This window comes from Spermophilus citellus (genome assembly GCF_964194105.1).
Source record: "Spermophilus citellus genome assembly, chromosome: 8".
Lineage (NCBI taxonomy): Eukaryota > Metazoa > Chordata > Mammalia > Rodentia > Sciuridae > Spermophilus > Spermophilus citellus.
In genome coordinates this window covers 112,805,430-112,826,552 of record NC_138189.1, presented here as the reverse complement: position 1 = coordinate 112,826,552, position 21,123 = coordinate 112,805,430, and the positions used below count along the sequence as shown (strand labels likewise).

General features: G+C 34.0%; 1 protein-coding gene across 3 annotated transcripts in view; it reads left to right on the top strand.

Annotated features, from left to right (window-relative positions):
- The window catches only part of GRID2 (glutamate ionotropic receptor delta type subunit 2), a gene marked incomplete at both ends in the record, with an annotated part of 1,503,481 nt that overhangs the window by 651,606 nt on the left and 830,752 nt on the right, over window positions 1–21,123 (top strand). The window lies entirely within an intron of this gene.

Below are 21,123 nucleotides of genomic sequence, written 5' to 3'. Positions count from 1 at the left end.
TACTAAGAGTTTATAACAAATGTTTCCCAAGATGACATGAAAAATAAATATAAGTTGATTCTAGGAAGTAATTTCTCTATAAAAATAATAAAAATTGTACTGTGAATTTAGAAATCTTCTGACATTCTGAGCAAGAAACATACACTATCTTTACAAGTACACTGTTGAATTGGTGCAGGCATCTGTAGATGTACTTAATCAAGCATGCCTTTGTAAATAAACACTTTTTGAAATGTTCCTAGTTCACATCTTAGTCTAAATAATTGAATTAAATTTTTTCCTTCCTTCCTCCTTTCCTTCCTTCCTTCCTTCCTTCCTTCCTTCCTTCCTTCCTTCCTTCCTTCCTTCTCTCCTTCCTTCCTTCCCTCCTTCCCTCCTTTTTTCCTTCCCTCCTTCCTTTCAGGAAGAAAGTATTTTTTGAAACTATTATTGCATATTGTGTTTTATGTTTTTATGTTTTGTTGTTCTTTGTGATTTTTGGTGGAGGTGGTGGAAGTATTTCATGTAAATCATCTACTTCAAAATGCATTTTAAAATGGAGTGTGTATCAAGTTTTGGTTTTGTGTTCTTTTGCATCAGCTTTATAGCTAGTTGTTTTCAATTTTTTTGCTTAATGAAGTCAAAAGCAATATAAACAAAATTTCTCCTAGCAAATGAATCTCATCCAGCTGCATTCAACTATGAAAGAGCTCTTAGAAAAGACTACCCATTAATTTTCATTTCAAAAATATTTGGAAAGTGTTTCATGGGCCTTTGTTAATGGCTTTCCTAATGTCCTTGGATGACCATATGTTCTCTTCATAGTGTCAAGCATATGGAGAAATGTCCCTCTTGTTCTTTTGAGGTTAGGTATGTTAGAAAAATATCACTGTCAAGTCAGATAATTTCATTTCCCATCAAATACATCTGTGATTTTTGATGGCATAAAATCAAAGGGAAAAATTATTTTTTTTACTACATCTATTAGAACTGGCAGTAGATGAAAAAAGAATACACGAAGGCACCCGAGTGAGTGGAAGCAATCTACTAAGTGAACTGAGTTAGTCTCTCTCTACCTTTTCTACTCCAGGACAAAATAATATACATATGACAAGCAGGATGATCTCTTAGTAGCTGTCTATGATTTTTGGCCTAAGCTGGAGATGAAAGGCCGCTCTATACAGAGAAAAAGAAAAAAACAGGTTCTAATGAGAAGATAGATAGAGGGATGCATAACACAAACAATTTCACAATCAGTAGGAAATCACAGCCATTCCTTCAGTAATGAGCACACAGCCCCGGAACCTGCTTGTAACCGAATGACAACAGTCGTATTCTTTCTTCTTTCAAAGATTATTAACATTAGTTTTTATTGGTCAATCATAATTATATGCACTTATAGGATACAATGTAAAGTTTGTGAATATATATATATTGATATAGATATATAGATATATATACATTGTTGAATGATTGATTCAAGCTAATTAACATATCCATTGCCTGCCTTTCTACTTTTTTGTTTATCTATTTATTTATTGGTGAGATATTTCAAATTCACTTAGTTATTTCAAAATATATAATACGTTATTATGGACTGTAGTCTCCCTGCTATGCTATAGATCTCAAAACATATTCCTCCTGTTCATTTGAAACTTTATACCTTTGATCAACATCTCCTCATTCCCTCCCTTCCTTCCTCCTCTCTGCCCCAGCATCTGGTTGGCTTTTATCAAAAAGATGAAAGGTGGTGTTGGAGAGGATATGGAGAAAAGGGAACTCAGATACTACGAGTTAGAATATAATTTTTTTAGCCATTATGAAAAACAATATACAGATTTCTAAAAAACTGAAAATAGAACTAAAATATGGCCTAGTAATTCCACTCCTGGGATATCCAAAAGAATGGAAATCAATAAGTCAAGAGCTTATCTGCACTCTCGTGGTCCTTCCAGCCTTATTAACAATAGCCAAGATATGGAAACAACCTACATGTCCATCAGAGGATGAATAAAGAAATTCTAGTATAGACACACGAAGGAAATACTATTCAGGCTTAAAAAGGAAGGGCAATCCTGTCATTTGCCCATCATGGATGAATCTGGAGGACATCATACTAAACGAAATAAGCTAGAAACAGAAAGACAAGTACCACAGTATGTCACCTTTATGTGGGAGTTGATAAAAATTGAACTCACAGAAGTAAAATGCATCTGCTCTTCTTTAGTGTGTGTTGTTTACATACTTGTCTTGCTTTTCATTCTTCTTTCTTAGGCCAAAACAATAACTCTAATTAGGCCTCATATTTATTCTCATGGAAGAAAGTAAATTCCAAATGATCTCTATCATTGTATTTTAATTCAGTTATTTTTTTTTCCTTATGATTTAGATGTGGAGAGCTTGCTTTCTGTGCCTCTGTTCACATGTTATTTCTGAAAGGTATTCTCTCTGCTTTGTCTTCTGAGGTGTTGTCTTAGATGAGAGTTTTCCATTGTGAGATGCATAAAGCCTTTGTCCCAGTTCCACCTGATGTCCTGGGAATCTGCAAGGTCCTACTGCCTTCACTAAGATATCTCTTATCAAGAGTTTTACCCTAGGTCTCCCCGCTCAGTAATCTGGATTCCTTTCCAGTTGATACTATTCAGAAGGTTATAGTAAGAATTATCAAGATCCTGTCAACTAATCTTTCCTAAGTATTCAGAGGAGTAAAGTAGAGGAGGAAATATTTAGATTAATTTAGATTAAATTTTAATTAATTTAGATTAATTTTATGAAGAAATTTTATTTGAAAGGAATATGTGTGTATACAAAGACATGTGTATGTATGTAGTTGTGTATATATATGTATATATGCCTATGTATGCTTATCTACAGACTCACAGATTTACATGATATTCTTTATCGGTGCTGAAGTTTTCTTAACTTATTTCATATTTCTTTTCATATTCCTGACTGAATAAAACACACACACACACACACACAGTTTTCTTCTCTATATTCACAATACTTCTGATGCCAGAAGTGTTTGTTATTTTTTCCCCCACTCCTAGAAATGTTCCAGTTCTCAGCAGACACTGACCATGTGTCCTAAAATTTAGTTCACTTTTGATACAATATCCCTGGAGATAGCACAGTCCCATTCCAACCTGCCTGGGACTTGAAGCATTTCTTTGGCTAGCATATCCAAGCTGTGTACATCACTTGCCCATTAGTCACCTAGTAGCTGTTGCAGTTGTTGGATCAACTGTCTCATATTGCAGTGCTTTTGTTCAAGGAACCTTTGTGTAGCAGCCTAATGCTAAACCACAATACCTACTTCATCACCTGCTTTCATCTCATTGCCTAAGTATTGCATTGTGTCACCTCATTACAAGAAGAAGTAGAAGAAGAGCAATTAGAGTACAGTTAGATATTTTCAGAAAAAGACTACATTCAAAACTGACTTTTAATAGAGCATATTGTTATAATTGTTCTGTTTTATTGCCTTCACTTTTATAAATATCTTATTGTGCTTAATTTATAAATTAAACTTTACTGTAGATATGTATGCATACAGAAAAAAAAACCATAGTACACATAGGATCTGGTAGTATTGACTGTTTCAGGCACCCACAGTCATCTTGGAATATACCTCTTATGGATAAGAGGGTTCTATGTATGTCATGCTAACAATTGTTTTAGTGTCTCAAAGACCACAGAAAGATGTGTTCCAATCAAGAAAAATGGAACAAAAAAAATAATAATTTGGGAACTGGGAAATGATTTACATTTTTTTCCCTTGAAGCTAGTTCTAAAATACTACTACAGTCAGAGATATATTTTCATCCAAGAGGAATAACAACACTGGAATACTGGATTTTTCACTTTTTTTGTCATTTTGGTTTTTAAATCAGATCTGCTCCTAATTTCAATTTTCCTATGCAAATGGATACTTTTATTTTTCCTAGTGTTGCAGATTGAACTTGGAGCCTCGCACATTCTATCCAAGTGCTCTACCTCTGAGCTATCCCCAGCTCTTTTATTTTGAGACAGATTGTTGCTAAATTGCTCAGGCTGACCTTGTGATCCTAATGCCTCAGCCTCCTGAGTACATCAGATTACAAACATGTGTCACCATGCCTAGTTTAAATTTGTACCTTCTGTAAATCATGACTGTTACTAAAGTAACTTTCTTTTATTCTGTCCCTAAATGACAACTGAACCATAGGCAAGATGCCTGGCACTGAAATAGTTGGCCACCTGAAAACATCAGGAACTCTGTAATTTCTCCATGTTAAATTATCTTGCTGAAAAAACAAACAAAAAAAAATAGAGAGAGCTGCACATGATGAAAGTGTGCTTGAGATAAAAGAGATTAAGGAGTAATAATTCTGGTATAGCTTTTATCATTACTTTCATTTCATTCTTTCTACATAAAAGTAAACCAATTGGAACGCCACTCACTTTTACATTTTCCTTTTCATCGTCTCTTCCTTTTGTCTCTCTTTCAAACCAAGAGTAGCAGAAATGTTTTTAGACCAAATTATAGATTTACTTATACACTTTCATACAGAGATATACATATTTCTTAGCAGCACCACATACCCTATACCTCAGGTCTCTCTGTATTTACTTTTGATTATCCACACAAAAGTAAGACAGATCAATAGAAGCATCTGAAAAACATAATTAGCTTAGTTAGACATAAGGCAGCCTGAATTAAATCTATCGTGCATTTGGTAGGCCATGGTAGCCTATTGCCAGATCATGATCAATGAAAACTCCACCAAGGCTTAATTTTAGAATTGTCTATATGTCATTACTCATTAGTAAAGCATTTTGGCTTGAGTGTTTGAATGAAAACATATTAAATTAATGAAGAAAGCAAAAGATACTATAATAATAAAAGATAACATATGCTTTTGAAATCTCTAGAAATTGTGCTAAAACATAAAGACTGGTGAGACTGTCTTGAAATAGTTGGTTTTTGATTTGCTTACCCAAAATTATGCTTAATATGGAGAAGTAAGAACTTACTTTACAAAAATAAGAAAGTGACAGCTGAGCCAGACTATACATATATCAGTGTATGCATATGTTGTTATATATATTTATGTAAAATTCATATAAATTTACATATTTTTATAAAATCACATACATGTCTCATTATCATTGAGCATGAAATTGAAATAATTAGAAAGACATTAGAAAGGAAGAATGACTTTAATATTTAAAATTCTGACAGTTTTGTTGAAACACAAATGAAAGATTTTATACATAATTGTTTACCTGGCAGATTTGATATTTGATATGATGATTTCCATATATGTGACAGAAACATTTGTAAACCATCTTGACGTTCTCTCAACGAAAGATTGTAGTAATGATTAGAGAATTAATTCTGCTTCCCTTTTAACCCTAATCTGAGATCAGGTCTCCCTTATGCAATGGTAGAGGAAGTTACATAATAAGGTTTCTAATAAGTAGACAGATGGTCTTGAGATGGTAGGAATGATTACAAGAAGAGTTCTGTGGCTTTCCTTTGTTCACTAGATTTTTTTTAAAAATCTGTATTTATTATGGATATCTTTGTGTTTATTGACACCATATGCTAATACTATGTAAACACAGGATGGTTTCATATTTAGTTGATATTCCACTCACTGAACTTCTCAGTGAGTTAAAAGATTTAGAATAAGTCAACATACACTATCCATATGTTAGTTTTTGCCAAGGGTGCTAAAAACTGTTAGAGTTTGGCCTACCATGTGGTGGGATATATATATGTGTTATTTATCAAAGAATTTTTTATATTAGAGTATTTTGCTTATCTGCAGTCAATCATTTTTGGTATATATCTATGCCTATATAGAATTGCCTTTATTATTACTATTAATTGCTACTCTATGACTGCCCTTCCAAATATTCTACGTATGTAAATCTGTATTGGCACAAAGAACTTATTGGAAATTTTGATTGCTTCATAATCATTATTAATCATAAATTAACTCATCCATTTCATTATTTTAAAATGAGGGAGTAAATAGCACATAATCATTTACTCTGATAAACATCATTTGAGGGATATTTACGAACCCTCATTTGATAAAGTATGAGCTAGAAGGAAGAAATAGCAGGGACAGATTTTTAAAATGAGTAAAATATTTAAAAATATTCATATGGATATACAAAAGATTACATTAACTGGTAAACAGTGAATTCAAGATAAGTATTACAAAACGATGTAGACCATAATAGAAACGTACATAAATACGAAGGATGAGCACTTTTTGGAGAGAACAGAGATAAATCAATTCTGTTTACATCCCATTTGAAAAGCATGTGGAGATAGGAGTTTTCTACAGGCCAGGGTGTCATGGTCTGTTCTGGCTGTGATTATGGATTGGATATTTTATAAATAACAGAAGTTTATTTCTCATATTTTTGGAGACCATGAAATCCAAGATCATGGTGCCAACAGATTTGATATCTGATGAAGCCCCATTTACTAGTTTGTAGATGGCATCTTCTTGCTGTGCCTCCCAGAGGAGAAATGGAGAATGAGCTGGAGCCTCCTTTATGATTACTTCCTAAAGGCCACACTTCCTAATACCAAATACTATCGGGAGTTGGAATTTCAACATAGGAATTTTAGCAGAAAACTACCATTCAGTATGTACCACAGAGATAAATGATCATTCTACACAGAAGGGTGTGTGAAAAGATAATAACAGGAATAGCAGAGTTTATTTGAAAAAAAATAGCAAATATTTTGCTAGATCTGGAGCTAGACCTTAAAAGAACTAGGGTGATAGATTGAGGTCATTAAGTGAAAAATAATTATATTGAGACAATAAAGTTCCCTCATAAATGTTTAATTATAGTAGTTAGATGAGAAACTTACGTTTTTAAAAGGTCAGTTTGAGGAACAGTATGGAAGACATGTTGTGAGACTAACAAGGAAGAGAATTTATGTGGTGGCTAGTTTAGTATTAATGGGCTTTCCTTAAAACAAACAAACAAACAACAACAACAACAAAAAAAAAACAGTTGCCAAATGCAGCTGGGAAATTCTGTCAATAGAAGCATGTTTTAAAAACTGGATAATGGATTACTTGGAATTTTTATATAGTAATATGTACAGTGAAGCACACGTACACTCATATGTGCACATGTGCTTAAGGACAAACAGCTAATTAAATAGTGGAGCTGTGGGTCTAATCCAAGTCTCCTTAATGCCAAAGGTGAAAGTCACCACACTAGATTCATTTTACTGGGCTGGGGATGTGGCTCAAGCGGTAGCGCGCTCACCTGGCATGCATGCGGCCCAGGTTCGATCCTCAGCACCACATACAAATAAAGATGTTGTGTCCGCCGAAATCTAAAGAATAAATACTAAAAAAAAATTTAAAAAATAGATTCATTTTACTAGAAAAAAAAAAGGTGAGTTATATGCCTATGCAGTGCCAAACAGATGGGAAGGAAGAGGAGACTCCAAGAGATGATCAGCATAGAAGACTAACAAAATTTGTTAAATGCTAATGTAATGTTCTTAATAGGCTTCATTAGATGAATGAATCTCTGAAAAAGTTTGTAAAAGTGTGCTTTCATACATGTTTTATCTGAAAAAAATACATTTTAATTATATACTTTTTCAAATTCTCAAACAAGTCAGAACAATGACTACAAGGTTGAGAGCTATAGATAGTGGGCCAAGGATGAGTCTTCAATAGACTAGTTAGATCCAGAGGAGGGAAGTAAAGGAAATGAAGAAGGATCCCAGAGATTGATAGTGCAGATACCAGAGTTAGTCTTCTTGGGCACAAGTCCTGGTCCTACCAGAGCTAAGATTTTGGTTGTTATTTAGCTCTTTCATGAATGTTTTCCAAATTTATAATGCAAATAAAAACATTAACTCATATTATGGTTTAGATATTAGGAATCCTGCAAAAGCTTGTATGTTAGACAATACAAGAATTTTCAGAGGTGAAATGATTAGTTTATGAGAGGTGTAACCTAAACAGTGGATTAATCCACTGATATGGATTAACTGTAGGCAAACAACTCTAGATGGTGCCTGTAGGTAGGTAGAGTGTGGCTGGAGGAAGTAGATCACTAGAGGTGTGTTATGGGATTATTTGTCCCTGTTAAACAGAGTTTATCTCTACTTCCTGGCTGCCATGTCCTGAGCTTCTTCTCTGCCGTGCTCTTCTACCACAATGTTCTGCCTCATTCTCTGCCCAGTTATGGATTTGACTGACCATGGACTGAACCACTGAAACTATAAGCCTTAGACAAGCTTTTCCTCCTCTGAAATTGTTATTTTCAGGTCTTTTGGCCACAATAATGAAAAGGCTTACTATTAAAACAACTTACCTCATAATATAGTAGTGAACATCAAATGGTTTTATACATGTTAATTGCTTAGAAAAATGCTCAATACATAGGAGGTACAAATCATGAACAAGCATCTTTCCTTATGAAGTTATTTATGCTACTTAGTCCTCACAACAATATCAGGAGGTAGAAATTGTGAATCCCATCATGTGATAAGGAAGCCATCATTAAATGTGAACTCACAGTTCTGTATGGCTCTTAAAAACAACTACACTTATGACTATGACAGGATACCAAAACATGGGATTTTGTACATACATTAGGTATGGCAAACTAGAAGAAGAAAAGAATAGGAAAGTACTTGATCAAGGGTTCTTACTGGAAGCATAACATCATAATAATGAACATTTCATAAAAATAGACTTGATCAATGACAGACTGCAACAGCAAGCAATCATATACATGTAAAGGACAAATGCATACTAATCTAAGGATCTTTCACCTTTAAGGGGAAGAAGCAGATGAGTGTACGAAGGGTGAAGATATACTTTTCTATGGAGTGTGTGTGTGTATCTGGGTGTGTTTGTGGTGTTTTGCTTTTCTGAATTCTGAATGTTTGGAGGATTGCTAGAGCTTAAACATACTAGCATGTTCAGAAAAACTGCTGTAGGAAAAGAAAAGGAAAATGATATACAAGAAATAAGGAAAAATGGATCTATAAAATGTTTGGGTACAAGGTATCCCTGGGAATAAGGAATGGTGCCTGTTTTCGTAAAACCGGAGGGAAGGAAGTTAAGGAAGATCTTGGCCTCTATTTACCCAGTGATTTAGTAACTTCCTGAGTGCTTCCAATTCTTTGAGTGCAATTTTAAGTGCCCTATGGGGTAGTGATTAACAGCCGTTTGAGGTAGCTACTGTCTCTGAGAGGACTGTGCAGTATAGAGAGATCTTCTCAAGGCCATGCTGGGACCTGAACTTTTTATACGTTTTGCCTCTAGAATCCACACACTTAATCACCCCAGTTCATGGCCTCTCTTTGGGCAATTTGAAATGGGAGGCTGGTTCAGCATCTTCAAACATGATGGAATGTAGAGGTATCTGAAGAAGGAGAAATGGACAAAAAAAAAATTAAAGATGAAAGCTGATGAAAATCAGGAGAAAGAAGAACCAAAACAAAAAAGAAAATTAGAATGAGATCACAGAAAGAAGGCTTAGAGAGAGGAAGAAAAAGGGAAATAAAGACAAATGCAAACTATATTGGATACAAACTGTTATTAAAATTAAGGTTTAGTATTTTATATAATACATTAATTTTTTTTAAAGTTATCACATTATTAGATTTGAATATTTGGGGGGGGGGGTTGTGCTGGAGACTGAACACTCAGAGGCACTCAACCACTAAGCCACATCCCCAGCCTTATTTTGTATTTTTATTTGGAGACAGGGTCTCACTGAGCTGCTTAGTGCCTTACTTTTGCTGAGACTGGCTTTGAACTCGCATTCCTCCTGTCTCAGCCTCCTGAGCCACTGGGATTACAGGTGTGCACCACTGCACTCAGCTAGGTTTGAATTTTTGATGGCTGCTCTAAAAATTAATTTCCATGAATAGTATCAGCTACCTTCTAGAAATTTATCTTCTGTTCTACAATGCTTCTTTTGATTTGTGTGATAGTTGCACAGAAAAGTGAAATCTTGTTCAGGAAGATCTGGCTAGATTTGATAATTTTTAGAAATACAAACTGAAAATTTTAAATAAATTTGGAAACCTTGTCAAAAAGTATCCAGTTCCTTTAAAAATCTTGAATTTTTAAAATTAAAACTATACTTCAAAAGTAACATTCTGTTTCCCATGGGGATTTCTGGGGATACTTGAACAAAACCAAGAATGTGAGTGTTTCAGAAATTAGTAACTAAATCATTAAAATTGTGAAATATTTAAGTTAAATGAATTTTTCCTATAATAAAATGAAATACAGTTTTAGATTTAAATAACCTGTTTTATATTTGTATATTTGAAAGCATGGTTTTTTTAAAAGTAAATATTTTATTTTCAATTAAAACTTAGCCTTTGGTGTTGCTATGTTCAAGATGTTCAAGAAATTTTAAAAAGAAGAATATATAGATCAAATAATAAATGTTTATTTTTCTTTCTTTGCATTTTACCATCTATAGTTCATCTAAGGACCCAAAGTTCTCATTTTTATTAATTGGTTGCAAGGAGGAAGAATTTTAAAAATGAGTACTTCATTATATTAGTTAAAATGGTTAAGGACACCAGTGATTGCTTTGAATTAAAACAAATAATAATAACTTTTTAAAATATCCATTAGTATAGACATTTTTCTAGTAATATATTTTATTTATTTTTTATTTATTTATTTGTTTGTTTAATTAATTAATTATTTATTTATTTATTTATTTATTTATGTTAATATGGAACAAATGAATTTTCCATCTTGGGATCTCTGTTATCTTGGTTAATGATAAAAGAAACTAATGAGTATTTTTTTTCCTTTTGGCTTCTTTTGTTTCTTTTTTAAATAAAATAAAATTGAAAAAACAGCAACTAAATTTCAATCAACAGTAAAACCAGTCATTTACTCTAAGAGGTATTTCTATTTCAGTTTGTTATTTACTGTGGCTTTAGATCACTGAGTAAAGTCTTGAAAGGTTTCCACAATATATGAATTCCTAATCACCTTTTAACCTAGAGCCCTTCAAGTTCACCAATTAGAGCAGTCCTTTTCACCTAAAGCCCCATGATAGTTTAGAGTGTCAGAGATTTTAGACTGAAGAGGTCTCTAGTTTAGTAAAGGAAAATATCCCAGTAAATGCTAGATTTCAAAATGAATAGCATGTGGCATTCCCTGACATACTGAAGCATACAGACTGTTTATGTACCTCTGTATTAAGCACATATGAGTTGGATTTGTTTTATCATGCTTTTTTCTGAGAACAGCATGCTATAACTATTTTAATTAACATGAAAAATACAAATTACCATATGTGGAGATTAAACCAAAACCCAAGTGTCTGTTGAGAAATTATACCTACTATGTACACCCAAACATAAGACAGTAAGAGTTTTATTATATTTCAATTCCTTAGCAATTTTTTATAACATTTCCTTAATTTTCAGTTAAGCAACAAGTTGTACAAATACTGTGGGTTGAACTTCTTTCAAAATTACAATTTATTTATATAACAGAGAACACTACCGTTTTTCCCTGTTCCGTATAAATTCTACTTTTCCTTGAGGAAAGAGAATCAGATGTATTTATTAGATTATCAAATGTTGAGGAATACTAAACAAAAATATTCTACTATGGTTTATTAAGAATAATTGTTGCTGGGTTTGGTGGCAAACACCTGTAGTTCAAGTGACTCAGGAGATCCCAAGTTCAAGGTCAACCTCACCAAGTTAGCAAGACCCTCAGCAACTTTGTGTGTTCTTGTCTCAAATAAAAAGTAGTAAAAAGTTCTAGGGATGTAGCTCAGTGGTAAAATTCCTGTGGATTCAATCCCCACTACCATAAAGAAAAAAAAATTGTTTTATTTTAATTTTAAGATTCCAGACTACTCAGGTGCTAATTGGCTAGCCAGCCAATTGTGCATGTCACATCAGTTTTTCCAGGTTCTGCTTCTGCTTTCACTGTAGAGGTGCCATTGCTCATTACAACTTTATCCTGAATGAAAATAGAAAGAGAAATGAAACTAGTTAATATCAGATTGGCTCTATGTCTGATGAGAGAAAATGTTGACACTGTGGATTAAAGTGGAGCTGTTATTTATTTTGAGTCATTATTCATCCATCACTAGTTTTCACTAATGAAAAGTTAGCTGTGGTTTACCCACCAACAGATCAATTCCATTTTAAGAGTAATTTATAAAGTTAGGAAACAGCCATGAATATAAATAGCACAATTCATCAGGTCTCAACAATAGGCATCCAAAATTGACTAATGAAAAGCTGATTTCACCACTGGCCTATAGAGGAAGTAAGTTAAGAAACCCCCAATCCTCTTTTTCCTTGTCATTGTTGGATTAGGTCCCTGTCTTTCTTATTCTTAGCTTCCATCTGTTGTGTGTAGCACAATGGTATAACATTGAGGGAAAGCTAAAAATTTTAGCAACTTATAGGAGAGTTGTCCTAAAGATGCTCCAGTGAGAGAAAGCCAGACTCCAACTCCATACTTTTGCCTGAAAAGTAAAGAGCCTACTCATGAGGGGAAATCTCACAACTAATTTTCCCTAAATTTTCATAACTAAGGCAAAAAACCCACATATTTTATGTTTGGTTTTACAGTGTAAGAGTTTAAACTCAAGAAGACATTACTTACTGAGGGTTTAGTAAAATCAGAGGATGTTGGGATGTTAGGGAGGCCTTAAGCAACTAAGTGAGACCCTGTTTCTAAATAAAATAGTATAAAGGCTGGGATGTGGCTTAGTAGTTAAGCATGCCTGGATTCAACCTCTGGTACCAAAAATAAAATAAAATAAAAGAGAAGAATACATCTGGACTAGTGAGGTTTCTGATCAGGCTCCCCAAGACTTAGTTATTCATAGTTGCTTCTCAGTCAATGGCCAGAAATGTAACACTGAAGTCTGAGAAAGTTCTTCACTTTACCTTTCTTTGTCTGTTTTCTATTGCTATAACAAAATATTTAAGACTAGATAATTTATAAAGAGTAGAAATTTTTTTGATTCACAGTAATGTATGCTGGAAGGCCAGCATCCCCTTGGCACCTGGCCAGATGGAGCAAACCTGCTTAGCTCAGATCTTTCTCTTTCTTTCTTCTGAAGCTGCTAATGCCTTCCTGGAGTCCCCACCCGCATGCATCCTTCAGCTAATCCTAATTACCATCAGAAGGCTCTACTTGCAAACACCATCAACATAGGAATTTGGGGATTAAGTTTGCAAAACTTGAACCACAGTCTGCTATCTCTTATCAGATGTAGCTCTCTTTTTTTGTGTGTGTAAAATTCAAAACTTTGTAATTGTTTTAAGAGAGACAGCAAAGAGTATTAAATGATGGAGGAGAGTAAACAGTTAAAGAGAACCAAGTGTAGAGTCAGATTACCCATTTTTAGAGGCTCTGCTCTCCTACTTAATAGTTGCAAGGCAGCTGGTATTTGACTTCTTTGCACCACCACTCATCTGTAAAAAAGCAAACGGAAACAATATTTGCTTTATATATATTATTTGATTAAGCAAAAAATAACAAATAATCATTTAATATTTATATGTAATTTAATTTAAAATTAAAATTACAGTTTCGCTAGGGTGGCATTGGAGTGCAGTGTAACATTACAATTAGCACTATTCATGTTAAAAATCATAGCCTATGAAAGTGTCAGGCCAAGAACCAATCTGCTCTAATATCCTGATGACATTATTATTTTCAAGACTAATAAAGAACTTTTATTTTACTTTTTTTGACTATAAAATGAAATCTGTAAATTCTACGGAAAATTCATTGGCATCCTTTTATATGCACATCAATATTAATTAATAACATTGCAATTCAATATTTTTTTTAATTTTTTTGAGAGAATTTTAATATTTAATTAAATTTTTGGTGGCCACAACATCTTTTGAAAGACCCTCAAATCCCCCGTCCAAAAGAGAACTACGTGTCACACTGGCTGCAAAAGCAAGAGGCAAGTTTATTAATACACAGGCGCCTGGGGGTGCACAGCAAAACCTTAGCCGAAGCTTTGGTGAACTGGCACACCGGGCTTTGGGGTACAGTTCTTTTATAGGGTGAGGGGAGCTGTTTCCCACCTAGCACACTAACAGGTATCTCATTGGTTCTTTTGAATCCAGCATTAGGGTAAACTTGCTTTTCACTATATGTTCTTGGAAAACCTACAGGGTTACATTCCATTCTTTCTGTTCCTGCTTATCTGTTCCTGTTAGCTCAAGCATGTCCTGAAATATGGGTGCAGTGCTCTTTCTCAACCGGTTATATGGTAAGCTCATCCAGTACTTGTGCCTATTTATCGCAACAAGGCCTCAGGTTATGGGGCTGGAGTCTTTCACTTTGTTGGTATGTGGTGCTGAGGATCCAACCCGGGCCTCACGCATGCCAGGCGAGCACGCTACGGCTTGAGCCACATCCCCAGCCCTGCAATTCAATATTATTAAAAGTTCTCATACATATACCAAGGTAACAAATAAATTGACATTACCAAAGGAAAAAAGTAATAAATGGTCAAAAACTTAGTTTTGCATAACTTTGCTGATCATGTGTAGTTAAAGACTAAATTGGCAGATGTGGGTTTAAGATGGAATAATATTTGTTGATATGAAAAAAATCTAAAATCATACGGCAGCCAATCTGTATTCAGAAAAAAACCCATATAAATTATACATACATATATAATATTATATATATATTACTGTAATACATTATATATGTATAGTATATTTGTATTTTTGAAAGAACGTCACTAATAATAATATTGTAAACACAGGTCTAATAATTAATACTTGAGGTATTTTTTATTCTAGTCTTTCTCATTTTATATGTATAAACATTGTTCTGAAAAAATTAAATTTACATTTTTTGGGAAAATAGCTACAGAATTCTTTTGAAGAAAGAATGCATTTCAAATAATATGCATTTCAAATATATGCATTTCAAATAATAGTGTTGTTGAGAAATTTCTAGATGCTTGTCTGAAGCTACTTTAATAGACAATGGAAAAATTAATAACTTGGAGAATTTGAATTCAAATTCAGAGAAAATGTTGAGTGATTACAACATCGTAATGTCAAGATGATATTACCACATATTTCTATTACAAGATGATTGATATTTAATAAAAACATTTATGCAAGGATTTAAGATTACATTTGGTAGCCATCTGCAAAAGAGAGAATAGAATACAGAAGTTTTTGTCAATACTGAATGAACAACAACAAAAAAGACTTTTAAAATTTTCTGTGGCTTCAATTCTTGAGGATGGAATTTTGTTTATATAAATCTTCCACTTAAGAATTTAAATTTGCACATTAGATATATAGAAAACATATTATTCACGGAAATGGGTGCCTTCCAAACTATTCTCTTTGGCTTGGGAGTTGTATGCAAAAGGAAAAAAAAAAAGCCAACTGACATTTTACACAGCTTTGTTTTATCCCTGGTTTTCTCTAGCAGATGGATTTTATTTTTAAAGGTACTAAGACAATGAAAATAATAGTGGGTTTCCAAAATTAGGAATATGGTCTCAGGCTATGTCCAATAGTTAGGTTAATGCAATGGCATAAAATATAAAGTATCATTTATCGTCAGAGAAATAAAGCAAACTGCTGCTTGCTTTTTCACCTTCTTAGAGTGTCTTTTGAGGATTTCTTATCATCAGGCAATGTGTATACCTTACTTTTAAGTCATGTGTAATTCAAAGTGGAATGAGAATTAATTATAAACTAAGATATCAGTTATCAGACTTAGAATATACTTCTTTATTTTAAATGAAGAATGATCTTTTGTTAAAGCTGTCTTTTTAAACCTTCTTTCAAAAGAGATGAAAGAAAATTACCTGTCAATATTTGCTATTATTCTGGTAAGAAAAAAACACAAAAGATTTGAAAGATAAATGGAAGAGTAAAACCTGAACTATTTTGCAAAATACAGGATGAGTGAATTAATTTGTGTATGTCCAGTGTAAATTAGCACAATCTAAAAATGATTAAAATCATAGAAACTTATAAGAAAAAAGGAAGAGTTTGTAACATAATAGGAATATAATTTTTAGATCTGCTTGAATGATAATTGTGACTTTTTAAAAAAATGACTTTACACCAGAAAATAAGTGAGTTTTCCTCATGAAATGATGCTTTCAGACTTGTAGATGGATCATTTAGCTTTTGGTAAGGGTCAGGTGATTTATCTCATTTAATGAAATTTGCTCATAATGCATTTGTACCAACTGTAAGGAAATTTTTCTTTTGCTAATTATTCCTTTCTTCAATTTCATAGTTTTAACCTTTCAATTCCTGAGCCAATATTGTAAAATCATGAACTTTTATTTGCTACCAAATAATTCTATAAATTTCTTTTTCTTAAGCATTATATCTAAGACATTTGATATTTTTGTTTTGTTTTTCTTTTATGATACAATAACACATACTGATGTTTAAAAAGTTGGAGCTGTAAGAGGACATTCCTTCCTTGCCATATCATCATTCCCATTTTGCAGAATTGTACATATCTTTGATACCGCTGTTGACCGGTGGCGAGTCCTTGCTTCCCCGATGTTGAAGAATAACACCAAAGAAGCACGCCGAGGCAAGGTCAGAGTAGAAAGTAGAAGTTTATTAGAGGACAGCAGAAAAGACTTCTCCCGGAGGAAGAAGGGGACCCAAGAGGTGGAATCCGCGGAAGTGCGGTTGTTTCCCCTTCTTATAGTTTTGGTGATGGAATGTAGGTGGGAGGGGTTGGGACACCGGTGGGCCAGGCAGGAAGGACTTCTTTATCACTTCTTTGGGATGGGGTATCTTTAAGTTTGCTGGGGGCTGTTTATTAACACTTCTTTGTGAAGGGCTATCTTCAAATCTGTTGGGGGCTGTTTCCTGGGCTCCATTAACATTCCATTGTCCTGTGTTTTTCCTGAGTCATTTCCAGCATGGCCTCCATTTTAGATTTCACTCGGTATTAGACCCGATTTACCTAACTACACTGACTACCTAACTTTAAATCTGGCTTCATTCCCCCCTCTAATTTGGGAACTCCTTACTGCTGTAAGGAAAGGGGGCGAAGAAGATCTTTCTGGCTTCTTCAGGCTGACAAAAGGGGCGATGTTGGGGCAGCAGTTTGGAGTCCCCTTTTAAAAATCGGGTCTATTGAGTGGTCCATGATAGAAGTCCAATTGAGAAGTAATAGGCTGGAGGGCCATCTGAGTGATGGGTGGTCTATAAGAGAAACAAGAATTCATTAGTACTGGAACCATATTGTCCCACAGCACAGGAATATGCCAATGAGTATGATGGCAAAGACAAAGACTAACAATGTTTTCCACCAGGAAGTACCAAGAACCAGGAGCTAAGATATTGTCTCCATGACAGGGTTGCTGAGGACATGGCTTCTATCTGAGCATGTAAATCTTTAAGGATATTTGTCACATTGCCAGAAATGTCAGGGATGTAAACACAACATTTAACTTTTAGGGTTACAGTTGTCCTTCCCTTAAGATATAGTTTAATAATTTAATATCATCTGATCTTGCAAAATCCTTTTACTAGTATGACCTGTGTCTAATAGAAATCTTTAATTCTGTTACCTAGGGCTGGATACTCATACTAGCAAACACCAAGCCTACCTGTGTAGGTTAGGAATATCTGTGGGCCTTAAACTAAAAACTACTCTGGCAGTTCCTTTTGATAGTTATCAGGCATTCCTGTCTGAGAATCTCCTTTGTAGCCTCTAGTTTACTTATTTATGGAAGTTACATTTAACTATCATTATTATTAAAATGTCCAGGAATAGCTGTGTTTGGCTTTGACTGTCTTTGCTAAGTGTTTAAGATGAAGCAAGTCAAACTGACTTTTGTTTTAATCTATTGTTAACAGTCAGCTGAGTTACTCTGGGTGGGAGTCCTCGGGAACTTCACAGCAGCTTCTCAGTTCTGCTAGTGCCATTTGCGCTAGGATGGGTCCAGGCCTTGCTTGACTATGTGGCTTCCCTCGGAAGCATCAGGGATGTCTCCCTTTTTGATGACCCTCCTCTTCACAGCAAATGCACTGACTGGCTTCCTGTCCTCCACTGGTCTCATTAATCTCCCTGATCAGGAGGTTATGTGGCCTAGAGTTGCAGAGCCCTTTGAAGAAGTCCCCTATTCCCTGATTCAGACTGACTCAGAGGGCAAGAGCCAAATATTGGTTTTCTTGGCCCTTTTAATTTAACTTTAATTTTAAAACTTAATCTTAAACATCCAGCAAATAAGTTTCAACAGCCTTATACTAAGAGTACTGGACTTTAATGTCTATCTCTCTATCCTGTAGGTGATAACTTCTTGTCTTAAATTAACCCAGGTAGTGAGCTCTTAAATCAGTACCTCTGCAAAACATTAACAGGCAATCTTAAATCATAAGAAAACTACAAGATAATTTTAATTATCAAGAGTAAAAACATTTAGTTCATATAATAGCTACCTTGAATTTTGGTGGAGTATATCCCCTGTTTGAGATCCTGGCAATCCTGACAAAAACCAACTTTTGGACACAACTTTAAGTGTACTGAAATTAGCCTACTTCTTTCATAGTCACTTTCACATGAGATGGGACATAGAGCCTTATCTCAAGTAAGGTGGGGCTCTTCATAAATCTTAAATACTATAGTTCTGAAGCTGATCTTTGCTTTTTTTAAACATCATTTTACAAAGCCTACATAAATTGTTGCTTAAGTTCACATGAATATTAGCTAACAACATAATATCACATCTAAAACATGAATTAAAGGAAGGCTGGAAGCTTCTAACCTCTTGTTGGAAAGTAGCAAAGTACTTTTGTGTTTTGCAATAAAACCTTTACATAGATTAGGCTCTCATTAACTTAAAAATACATTTAAATTGTATCTCAGTGTAAAAAGTAACATGGAACTTTACATAACTTATTGATAATAAGTACAGTTATAGAACACAAGTGATATAAATAAACTTCCAACATGTTTTTCTTTTAAGCCTAAAATTACCATACACTTTTAGAACACCAGCTTGATATAATGCTCTTTCTAAAGCTTCTACCTTACAGACTTGTATACCTGGAAGATATGAACACATTAATGGCACCAATTACATTGATGTTTTTATATTAACCAAGTTTAGCTTTTAAAGAAATAACAGCACAATTCTCTAAAACGACAACACTTGTTTAATCAGCTGTTTAATGTCTTTAAGATTACTTGCTCAAAAACTTACATAGACCTTCTTTATATCATTTACTTAAACCCTCTTAATTACTTCATCATATAGACTCTTATCCAGAAATCTAGAACCTTTTAGTTTCTCTTTTTATCTGTTAACCTCCTTTTCTTCACATTGAAACAATACTTGTAAACTTTTGAATTTAAGCAGATTTAACATTTTATTAAGGCCTTTTTGAACACCTAGAAAAACTTATAAGCTTAATTTTAAATACATCTTTACTTTCATCTGTTTACCCAACTTAAATTGAGCCATTTGAATCACGTGAATCAAAGATATTTGGATCCATTTTTAATTTTTCATGAGCGCTCCTCATCTGTCAATTGTCATATCACTGCATGATATATGGACATACACACAGACATACCAACATACAACACGTAACACAAGTGTAACACATAACACAAAAGGCCTTGCAATTTTCTCAGGTGAAATCTCATTGCAATGTTTAAAAAAAACTCCAGTTGATCAAAAATAGAACTTATCAGAAAAACATTAACTTGTCTGTAGGATAAAAATCATGAGCTCCAAAAAAACATAGAATCTAAGAAAAGGCAAAAGTCCTAGAAAAAATTGACTGGCCAGTAATTAGTAAATGTCATACAATTTACTCTTTGGTTTAATCTAGTTTGAGTTCAGGTAAGACACCTTTACTTTTTTTTTCCTTGGGCCTCAGATCTGTCTCCTACTGAGTGCTCCAGGCTTCTTCTATTTGCATATCAATTTAAGTCCTGGCTGAGGTCTGGAAGGAACTGGGAAAACTGGAATTTTGAGCAGAAACTTCACGTCTAAGGCATTTTAACCATAAGTCACAATTTTCAGGTTTGGAAGTTGAAAATATGGTAAAAGTTTAAGATACAGTTTACAAGATTTTACATCTTTATATCTTCCTACACTAGAAAAACTTGCTCACACAAAACTGAAAATAGGATCTTTCTTGATAATAAAAAGCCACCATCAGAAGAAGTTCCTTCAGGATCATTAAGCTACTTTCTTTGTTCTGAAGTTCCTAAAGTAGTATTAAGTTACATTAAATCACCTGGAAAAAATCCACACACTACTATGTATATCTAAAATTAAGCTTTGAAAATTCCCAAGACTGTTGCTAATTAATGTCATTTCAATAAGCCAGACCAACGTTTTAATTCAACACTTTTTCCTAAATCTTACACACTGAGAGAAACAGATACCAAATCATAATTTACTATCCTTGTCCAAATCAATGTACTGTATACCTAGTGAAATCTCCTTAGGCTACCCAGTTCAAAAATTGATGAAAAAATAAAACTGAATGATTGGGAGTTACTTGCCAACTTGGAAGTATTTAATTTCTCCTGCATGAATTATCTGAAATCAAACTAATCAATTACCTAACCCTAACTTTTAACTGCAAGATTACGCAATGTTTCAAACACATTTTGATACCAGATGTTACAATGAAACATCTTTTAGACACACGTTTAGCCTAGATTATCTCCAAGAAACAATCTATAATAACCTTTAAAACAGACCAGATAAGAAAAACTCTCTCCAGGTTTTGAACTTCCATTTAATTATGACTCCTATCAGTGGCACCTTAGATTTCCCCATGAGTGGACCAGATGTTTTCACATAAGGGCAACTATAGGTGTAAAATTAAGGGTCTCAGTGTGACTGACTTTACTGCATTTATGTGGAGTAATCCTTACAGTGAAGGAAATTATGAGGAAATTTCCCCAAAGCGAAAATGGCTCTGGCAGCTGCTGGGAATTCCTCAGTTTCCCTTTCACTTGCAAGATTAGCTCCTTTGGATAGATCCAATCCTAGGCAATCTGGCATATCTCCTAACTTTCCAGTAGAGTCAGTTTTTATCTGCCTTAGGTCTTGAAGGGGGAAGGGGGTATGTACTTTGATCGGCCCAAA